Below are 10,834 nucleotides of genomic sequence, written 5' to 3'. Positions count from 1 at the left end.
AGATGACTGCCACAGGGCTGAGAGTGGGTAGCTACTACTGTGCTAAGAGCTGAAATTAACCACAGTTTACCACCCATGCCTTCCACTGGAAGTTAAAAACCTTCAATAAACTCTACAGTTCCAAAATAGTTACATCACACAGATTTTGCTAGTGCAATTGTTGTCTTCTTGGGGAAACATATTTATGGTTCTTTCTACTATGTCATCTTCCCAGAATCCTCTTGTTTAATCTTTTCTCTTTTAAATTTTATTTTTTAGATTAACATACAGTAAAATGGATTTTTTTTGGAAGGGACATGTATTTCTATGACTTTTAACACATGTTTTAATTCATGTGACCACCACCAATATCTGGATAAAGAACATTTACATTATCCAAAAGACTCACTCATGAAATCTCTTTGTAGCCACTCCTTGCCCCTACCTCTAACCCCTGGCACCCACTGATCTATTCTATCTCTATCATTTTGTCTTTTAGAGGATGTCACATAAAATGGAATCATACAGAATGTTACCTTTTAAGACTGGATTCTTTTACTCAGCCTTTTAGAGTCATAAAGTTGTTTATTTTATCAATAGTGCATTCCTTTTTATTGCTGAATAATATTCCATTGTATGGCTGTAACACTGTTTTTTATCCCTTTTAAAGGGCATTTGGGTTGTTTGCAGTTTTTGGTGATTACGAATAGAGCTGTTCTAAAGATTTGTGTACAGGTTTTGTGTGATTTACACGTAAGTACAGATGCTTCTTGACTTATGATGGAGTTGCATCCTGATGAACCCATCATAAGTAAAAAATATCATAAATTGAAAATGCCTTTAATGTTAGGAACACAGTTGTCCCTGATTTATGATGTTTCAACTTACAAACTTTTGACTTTATGATGGTGCAAAAGTGATACACATTCAATATAAACCATAATCCCATTATAGGTTTTAAGGAGCTCCTCAACTTATGATGGAGTCACATCCTAACAAACCTATAATATAGTCAGAAAATTGTAAGTTGAATCATGGTGACTTGGGGACTGTATTTCATTTTTTTAGAGTATATAGAAATGGTAGTTTTTAAATTTCATCTTACAAATGTTCATTGTTAATATGTGGAAACATGATTGACTTTCTATTTCATCAATGTATTCTTAACCTCTCCTAAAATCACTCATTTTTGAGGAGTTCTGAATTGTTTTGTTTTGTTTTTTATTCTTTCAGATTTTTTATGTAAACCACAATGTCATCTGCAAATAGGAACAGTTTTGTTTTTTCTTCTTTAATCTTTATCTCTTTTGATTTCTTGCCTTATTGAACTGGCTAAGATTTCCACTATGATGCTGAATAGTAGTGAGAGTGGACATCCTTGTGTTGTTCCCAGTCTTACAGGAAGCATTCAGTCTTTCACCATGACATATATTATCTAGTGTTTGCTTCAACAGCATGTATACTAAATTTAGAACAAACGGAGAAGATTAGCATGGCTACTGTGCAAGAATGACACACAAATTTGTGAAACATTCCATATTTTTACACTATAAAGCAACCACATAAACAAGTCTGCAAAATAACCAGCTAACATCATGATGACAGGATAAAATCCACACATATAAATACTAACCTTAAACTTAAATGGGCTAAATGCCCAAATTAAAAGACACAGAGTGGCAAGCTAAAAAAAGAACCAAGACCCATTGGTATGCTGTCTTTAAGAGACCTATCTTGCATGCAATGACACACATAGGCTCAAAATGAAGGGATGGAGGAAAATCTACAAAACACATGAAAAACAGAAAAAACAGAGGTTGCAATCCTTATTTTTGAAAAAACTGACTTTAAACCAACAAAGATAAAAACAGACAGAGAAGAGCATTATATAATGATAAAGGGTTCAATTCAACAAGAAGATTTACCTAACCTAAATATATATGCACCCAACACAGCAGCACCCAGATTTATAAAGGAAGTTCTAGAGACCTGCAAAGGGACTTAGACTCCCAGACAATAATAGTGGAAAACTTTAACACCTCACTAACAATATTGCATGGATCATCAAGACAGAAAACTAAAAAATATACTCAGGACCTGAACTCAGCAATGGATAAAATGGACATGATAGATATCTACAGAACTCTCCACCCTAAAACAACAGAAAATACATTCTTCTCATCACCAAATAGCACTTGCTCTAAAATCGATCACATAATCAGAAGCAAAACACTTCTCAGCAAATGCAAAAGAACTGAAATCATAACAAACAGTCTGTCAGACCACAGCACAAATACAAAATCAAGAGTAAGAAATTCATTCAAAACCACACAATTAGATGAAAATTGAATAACCTGCTTCTGAATGACTTTTGGGTAAATAATGAAATTAAGGAAGAAATCAAGAAGTTCTTTGAAACTAATGAGAACGCAGAGACAATGTACCAGAATCTCTAGGACACAGCTAAGGCAGTGTTAAGATGGAAAGGTATAGCACTAAATGCCTAGATCAAAAAGTTAGAAAGATCTCAAGTTAACAACCAAACATCAAAAATGAAAGAATGAGAGAACCAAGAGCAAACAAATCCCAAAGCTAGCAGAAGACAAAAAATACCCCAAATCAGAGCTGAACTGAAAGAGATAGAGACATAAAAAATCATTCAAAAGATCCACAAATTCAGGAGATGGATTTTTGAAAAAATTAATAAAATAAATCGATCACTAACTACACTAATAAAGAAGAGAGAAGACTCAAATAAACACAATAAAAAAACAAGAGGGATATTACCACTAACCCCACAGAAATACAAACAACCATCAGAGAATATTACAAACACCTCTATGCATGTAAACTAGAAAATCTAGAAGAAATGGATAAATTCCTGGACACATATACCCTCCTAAGACTGAACCAGGAAGAAATTGAATCCCTGAACAGACCAATAAAGAGTTTCGAAATTGAAGCAGTAATAAATAGCTTACCAACCAAAAAAAAAAAAAGCCCAGGACCAGATGTATTCACAGCTGAATTCTATCAGATGTACAAAGAAGAGCTGGTAACATTCTTACTTAAAGTATTCCAAAATATTGAGGAGGAGGTACTCCTCTCTAACTCATTCTATGAGGCCAGCATCATCCTGATACCAAAACCTGGCAGAGATAAAACAAAACAAAACAAAACAAACAAAACAAAACTTCAGGCCAATATCCTTGATGAACATCAATGCAAAAATCCTCAACAAAATACTGCCAAACCAAATCCAGCAGCACATCAAAAAGGTTATCCACCATGATCAAGTCAGCTTCATTCCCAGGATGCAAGGTTGGTTCAACATACACAAATCAATAAATTTGATACATCACATAAACAGAACTAAACGCAAAAACCACATGATTATCTCAATAGATGCAGAAAAGGATTTTGATAAAATTCAATGTCCATTCATGTTATGAACTCTCAATAAACTAAGTATTGAAGGGACATACCTCAAAATAGCAGGAGCCATATAGGACAAACTCACAGCCAACATCATACTGAATGGGCAAAAAAAGCTGGACACATTCCCCTTGAAAACCAGCACAAGATGCCCTCTCTCACCGTTCCTATTCAACATAGTATTGGAAGTTCTGGCCAAGGCAATCAGTCAAGAGGAAGAAATAAAGGGCATCCAAATGGGAAGAAAGGAAATCAAACTATCCCTGTTTGCAGATGACATGATCCTATATCTAGAAAACCCCATCGTCTCAGCCCAAAAGCTTCTTAGGCTAATTAACAACCTCAGCAAAGTCTCAGGATGCAAAATCAATGCACAGAAATCACTAGCATTCCTATACACCAATAACAGTCATTCCAATAGCCAAATCAGGAATGAATTCCCATTCACAATTGCCACCAAAAAGAATGAAATACCTAGGAATACAGCTAACTAGGAAGGTGAAAGAGCTCTACAAGAACTACGAATCGCTGCTAAAGAAATCAGAGATGGTACAAACAACTGGAAAAACTTTCCATGCTCATGGATAGGAAGAATCAACATGGTTTAAATGGGCATATTGACCAAAACAATTTATGTATTCAATACTATTCCTATTAAACTACCACTGACATTCTTCACAGACCTAGAGAAAAGTACTTTAAAATTCATATGGAATCAAAAAGCTTGAACAGCCAAGGCAATCCTAAGCAGAAAGAACAAAGCTAACAACTTTAAACTATACTATAGGGCTACAATAACCAAAACAGCATGGTATTGGTACAAAAACAGACACATACACTAATGGAAAGGAATAGAGAACCCAGAAATATGGCTGCACACCTAAAACTATCTGATCTTCTCCAAACCTGACAAAAAAGCAATGGGGAAAGGATTCCCTATTCAATAAATGGTGCCAGGATAAATGGCTAGCCATGTGCAGAAGACTGAAACTAAACTCCTTCCTTACATCATATACAAAAATTAACTCAAGATGGATTAAAGACTTAAACATTAAACCCAAAGATGGATTAAAGACTTAAACGTAAAACCCAAAAGTATAAAAACCTTGGAAGACCACCTAGGCAATACCATTCAGGACATAGGTACAGGCAAAGATTTCATAGCAAAGACGCCAAAAGCAATTGCAGCAAAAGCAAAAATTGACAATGTGGGTCTAATCAAAGAGCTTCTGCAGAGCAAAAGAAACTATCAACAGAATAAACAGACAATCTGCACAATGGGAGAAAATTTGTGCATACTATAGATCTGACAAATGTCTAATATCCAGCATCTATGAGGAACTTAAACAAATTTACAAGAAAAAAAAAACCATAAAAACATGGGCAAATGACACAAATAGACAGTTTTCAAAAAAGAACATATATGCAGCCGATAAGCATATTTTAAAAAGCTCAACATCACTGATGATTAGAGAAATGCAAGTCAAAACCACAATGAGATAGCATCTCCCACCAGTCAGAACGGCTATTATTAAAAAGTCAAAAGATAACAGATGCTGGCAAGGTTGTGGAGAAAAAGGAATGCTTAAACACTGTTGGTAGGAGTGTAAATTAGTTCAGTCATTGTGGAAGACAGTGTGGCAATTCCTCAAAGACCTAAAGACAGAAATACTATTCATCCTAGCAATCCCATTATTGGGTACATACCCAAAGGAATAAAAATCATTCTATTATAAAGACACATGCACATGTATGTTCATTGGAGCACTATTCACAATACATGCAATCATCCTAAACCCCCATCAATGATAGACTAGATAAAGAAAATGTGGTACATATACACAATGGAATACTGTGCAGCCATAAAAAATAACAAGATATTGTCCTTTGCAGGGACATGGATGGAGCTGGAGCCCATTATCCTTAGCATACTAACACAGGAACAGAAAACCAAATACCACATGTTCTCCCTTGTAAGTGGAAGCTAAATGATGAGAACACATGGACACATTAGAGGGGAACTACACACACTGGGGCCTATCAGAGGCTGGAGGGTGGGAGGAGGAAGAGGATCAAGAAAAACAGCTAATGGGTACTAGGCTTAATACCTGGGTGAAATAATGTACAAAATAATCTGTAGAACAAACTCCCACGACACACATTTACCTGTGTTACAAACCTGAATTTTTATCCCTGAACTTAAAAGGTATTTTTGTTTTGTTTTGCCTTGTTTTGTTTTCGTTTGTTTGTTTGTTTTTTGAGATGGAGTCTTGCTCTGTCACCCAAGCTAGAGTGCAGTGGCACAATCTCAGCTCACTGCAACCTCTGCCTCCCAGGTTCAAGTGATTCTCCTGCCTCAGCCTCCCACATAGCTGGGATTATAGGCATGTGCCATCATGCCTGGCTAATTTTTGTACAGACGGTGTTTCACCATGTTGGCCAGGCTGGTCTTGAACTCCTGACCTCAAGTGATCCGCCCCCGTCAGCCTCCCAAAGTGCATTATAGACATGAGCCATATTGTGCCTGGCCGAATAAAAGTTTTTAAAAAGTATATCATCTATAGGTTTTCTGTAGATGCCCTTCATCAGGTTGAGGAAGTTTCCTTCTATTACGTTGGTGCAAATGCAATTGCCATTACTTTTAAAGGCAAAAACCACAATTACATTTGCACCAACCTAATGTTTCTAGTTTGTGGAAAGGTTTTTATCATGAGAGAATTTTAAATTGTGTCAAATGCCTTTATTTTATTTATTTATTTTTATTATTACACTTTAAGTTCTAGGGTACATGTGCACAACATGCAGGTTTGTTACATAAGTATATATGTGCCATGTTGGTTTGCTGCACTCATCAACTCATCATTTACGTCAAATGCCTTTAATGCCTCAATTGATAAAATCATATGATTTCTTTTCTTTTGACTATCAATGTGGTGGATTGCATTGAGTGACTTTTGAATATTGAACCAGGCTTGCATTCACAATTTAAAACCCACTTGCTATAAATTTACCTATTAGCACTGCTTTAGCTGTATCCCATATATTTTGAATATTGTATTTTTATATCCATAATCCATTTGCAACATGCTGCAGGGGAAGCTCTGATACAGAGTACCTCATTATAGGGCAGTTCCTCCTGAATAGCATTTACTGCGTACCTGCCATGTACTAGGCTCTATTCTAAGCACTCCACATACATTGTCCTATTTAACTTACAAAAATCCGATTTAAAGAATCCTTATTGCCAACTCTGTATTACAGTTTTGGAAACTGAGGCCCAGAGGGGCTAGTCAACTTACCCAAGCATGCACAGCTATTTACGGTGGAGTAAGTAGTGGGCTAGGATTTGAACCCAGGCAGTTCTTTTAACCGTTACATAGTTCTGTTTCTATTATGTGACTTCATTGTATAAGCCATTCTTCTTCACTCCTACGTCACTTTACATGCCTTTCCATTAAAGCAATTATTGTATAACAATTATTTTTAAAATAAAAAATAATATTTTATGCCACTATCTGCAGAGCAATAATTCCTTCTCTTGAAATTTAAATAACTAGCGTAATGTACAAGTTCCCCAGGGCTGCCATAACAAATCGTCACAAATTGGGCTGCTTAAAACAACAGTAATGTATTATCTCACAGTTCTGGCGGCCAGAAGTCTGAAACCAAGGTGTCAGCAGAATTGCCCTCCCCCTGGAGGCTCTAGGGGAGTATCCTTCTTTGCCTCTTCCAGTTTCTGGTGGCAGTTGGCATTCCTTGTGACTCTATCATTCCAACTTCTGCCTCCATCTTCACACGATCTCCTCTTCTATATGTCTGTGTCTTCTCCTCTTCTGTCTGTTTTAATCTGCGTGTCTCATAACAACACTCATCATTGGATTTAGGGCCCATCCAGATAGTTATATGATCTCATGTCGAGATTTCGAACTTAACTGGAAAAGACCCCTTTTTCAAATATAGTGTCTGGGATGCAGCTATGTCTTTTTGGGAGCCAACCTTCAACCCACTACACCTAGCATAGACCACATTGTGTGCTCAGTAAATACTGTATTAGACATTTTCTCCATTGCAAATCATATAAATTCGAGTCAAACTAGCTTAAGCAAAAAGGGAGTTTATTAGTCACATAACTGGCAAGTCTGAAGGTACTTGTAGCATAGGACATGGCTGAATCCAGGGACCCAACAATATCTTTCAGTCTCTCCAGCTTTTCTTTCTTCCAGGTACTGCTTTATTCTTAAGAAGGTTCACCATTCTCTATCTGCCAGCATCAACATATTGAATTTTAGTGGAAACTTTGATTATTTCTCTTTAAGTCACACATTCATCCTTGAATTAATCACTGTGACCTGAGGAATGGAGGTATTTGATGGCTGATTCTTTCATGATCACCCCCGTGTCTGGAATATGTGATGGTGGTGCTGGAGGTGAGCATGGAGTAAGGCACTGTGATTGATATCCCACCAAAACCACATAAAATGGAAGTGAGTCAATTCTCCAGAGGAGGGAACACTGAGAAGATTAATATTAATAATATATGTTTACTATAATTTTGTATAAAGTTCACTATAACTTTTAAGACTGTGGTACTGGGAGGCATCAGTGTATTTCTAATGGGTCTATTAGTAGGTCTTTCCTATACGTATCTTCTATTATCCTTTCATATACTTAATTAGTTCAACCTCACAGACTTCATCCTACTAATCTGCGAAGCTTGTAATCTTCGGGCTCTTTCTAGAAGTTAAGTGTTTACAATATGAATGCCACAGAGGGGCTTTCCTTTCCTGTAAGGAAAGGTTTGGGCTTGCTGTGCCTCAGAGATCCTTGACTACTCCCAAGGTGCTTTGCTGCAGGTAGAAGTGGCAATGACAATGTCTAGACTCTGGCTCTGTAAGGCATATAGCTCCAAAAGTCTAATCAAGATTCCAGCTCAAGCCTCCCCTGTTTTCAAGCACTCTAAGCTTTCCAAATACTCTCACAAAAGCATGACTTTGCTGTAGCTTTGAAATCAATCCTATGTAAGGCATCCTTGTCCCTGCCCACAAAGGTTTATTAAGGTTGGATCCAGAAGATCTCATTACAGTGTAGTCTCACCTCCTTTATCACCCCATGTTGAGGTCTCTGCTGGTTCAGGTATCAAGTGCATTCTAATGCTCAGGATGCCGACTATCCAGAAAGATTTCTGCCCTTTTTTCTGACAGTATCCCCCATCCAACTCCCCGTAACCCTCCTCAACTCTTCTTTTAAGCCTCCTCACTTCTGTCAGTTTGAATAATTCTAGGCCAGCTTATTTTCTGAGGGCTTTTTTCCAAGTTCCCTTCATTTTTGGCTCCCCAGTGATAGTATAGTATCTCCTTGTTCTCTTGCACTTTGGCAGACTTACATCCTATAGTACATATGTCTGGTGCCCTGTCACACATCCTATCGGTCATACTTCTAATTCCAGAGCTGACTGGGGTGGACAGCTCTGTGTGAGCTTAGACTCACCTGTCTCACCATGAGTGAGCACCACACCTTCGCTCTCTGCCCCAAGGCACTTATGAGTCCAGGACACTGCATGCCTAGCTGGGAATTTCAGGAATGTCAACACATACAGGGGCAGCCCTCAACCAATGAAGGATGGGAGCCAGCTCCTGCCTGCCATCTTTTAGATGGACATTTTTGGGAAGTCTTCTGTATGCTTCCTAGCGAATTCTGGCAGAACAGTGCCCTAACAATTCATCCTTATATTGACTTTCTCTCCATCCATGCCTCATACTCCCCACTCCCTCACTCCCCCTCTTTGGAATGCCCTTCCAAACAACCTACCTGTTCTCTAATACTTGTTTCAGGCTCTGCTTTGGGATAACTCAAGTAAGAAACAACCTCACTTGCCAAACTGTGTGTTACCAGTGGCTGTCCAACCCTCACTGTTTCCTCTTTTCCCACGGCCCAGTGACAGCATCCAGCAGCTGGCTTTAGCTGTGGATGACAGAAGAGTGAAGGAAGATGAAGGGGAGGACAGGAGATTAAATGAGGAGGTAGTGTGGGATGGTGGGAAGGGACTGGACTGTGTTCTAGCCCTGCTTTGACTGACTGCATCACATCATTGAATCCCACAGTGCTAGATTTTGACTTGAGCCCTAATTTTAACCTGAGTCTGCCATTTCCCAGTGATGCCACCTAGGTTGCTCTGAATTTGCCCTCTCACATTTCCAGGGGTCATACTCTGATTTTGCAGAATACATTTGTCCCCATCTGTGATTTATTAATAAACCCTGTTAAACCACAAAGCCAAGGGGCTTGGTCCTCATGGTGGTTCATGCTACCAGTAGTGATAAAGTTTGTTATATGACTTGAGTTTTCTTACAGCTACTTCCTATTAAGAATCCAGCACATCTTTTACAACTGCCTGTTTCCTGGGTTCCCCAACCAGGGTCCTCCAACCGAACTCATGTCCCCAGACCTCTTTCCTCTTCAAGGTGTATTCTTCTGCACAGGAAGTGAATGGGAAAGCCATATTCCCTGAATATTTAGCTGTCCCTGTGCTGAGGCAAGCAATCTTCCTTGTTGCCTGTGACTGAGTCAATGACAGAAGCATCGGCTGGGTCCTCGTTGGAGGATCCTCACTGTACTCTGGCTGTGTTTTCATGAGTTGCCCTATCTGGCAATCCCCCATCATCTATGAAACAAGCCCTAGAAACATTCGCCCAGCCCAACATTCACAGAAGACTCCTGATGTCTTTCATCTCTCGGGCCCAGAGGACAAACTCTTTTCCTTTGTGTTCTATTTTGACATTATTCTGCTTCTTTGTTCCCATTTTAGGGCAGTGCAAGGAGAGCTGTGCATTAGCTTTTGTGGGCTTTAATGAAGCAGGATTTGACAGCGTTTCATATCAGGTATCATCTTTTGTGTGCACGGGGAGAAAGGATGAGAAATGTTCCTTTAACTGGTGCCAGAAGAGAAGGCAGAGCAAGACAAGAAAGAAAAAATCTGATAAGTACTTTTTTTTCCATTAAAGTCCTGGCCCCTTTCTAAAACATGCTATTTGTCTATATTTCAAATCAGTTGGGAATCATATCTTTCCACAACAGCATTTCCTTACTTCCTGGAAACATATATCACAGAATGTATAATAAATGTTTATACTAGCCATAAAGAGGAAAGTAACGTTTCATAAAATTTACCATAGACCCCAAGGTGAATTTAATATAGGACCCTTAGTGACGAATCCCAAAGCAAGTGAATTTTGGCTTAAAGCCCATCCTGAACTGACTTCATTATGCTTACTTGATGTTGGGAGTGGGAGGGAGGTGGATACAACAAGAAAACTTCCTGAGGTCCCTGCATGAATGAATTGGAATGTGCCTCTCGAATTAACCCTGCATTTTCTTATATGTCTCTTACAAGCTGCAGATGAAGGATTATTACTAAGCAGTT

The 10,834-nt window shown here is 38.4% G+C and overlaps 1 non-coding gene across 1 annotated transcript; it reads left to right on the top strand.

Annotated features, from left to right (window-relative positions):
* Positions 1-1,421: 1,421 nt before the first annotated feature.
* Positions 1,422-1,523, top strand: LOC112131114 (U6 spliceosomal RNA). Its single transcript, XR_002913262.1, has one exon. It is a non-coding gene; the product is annotated as a U6 spliceosomal RNA (small nuclear RNA).
* The last annotated feature ends 9,311 nt before the right edge of the window (positions 1,524-10,834 follow it).

This window comes from Pongo abelii, chromosome X, assembly GCF_028885655.2.
Source record: "Pongo abelii isolate AG06213 chromosome X, NHGRI_mPonAbe1-v2.0_pri, whole genome shotgun sequence".
NCBI lineage: Eukaryota > Metazoa > Chordata > Mammalia > Primates > Hominidae > Pongo > Pongo abelii.
The sequence above is the reverse complement of the archived record's forward strand: the minus strand, read 5'-3'. Positions and strand labels throughout refer to the sequence as shown.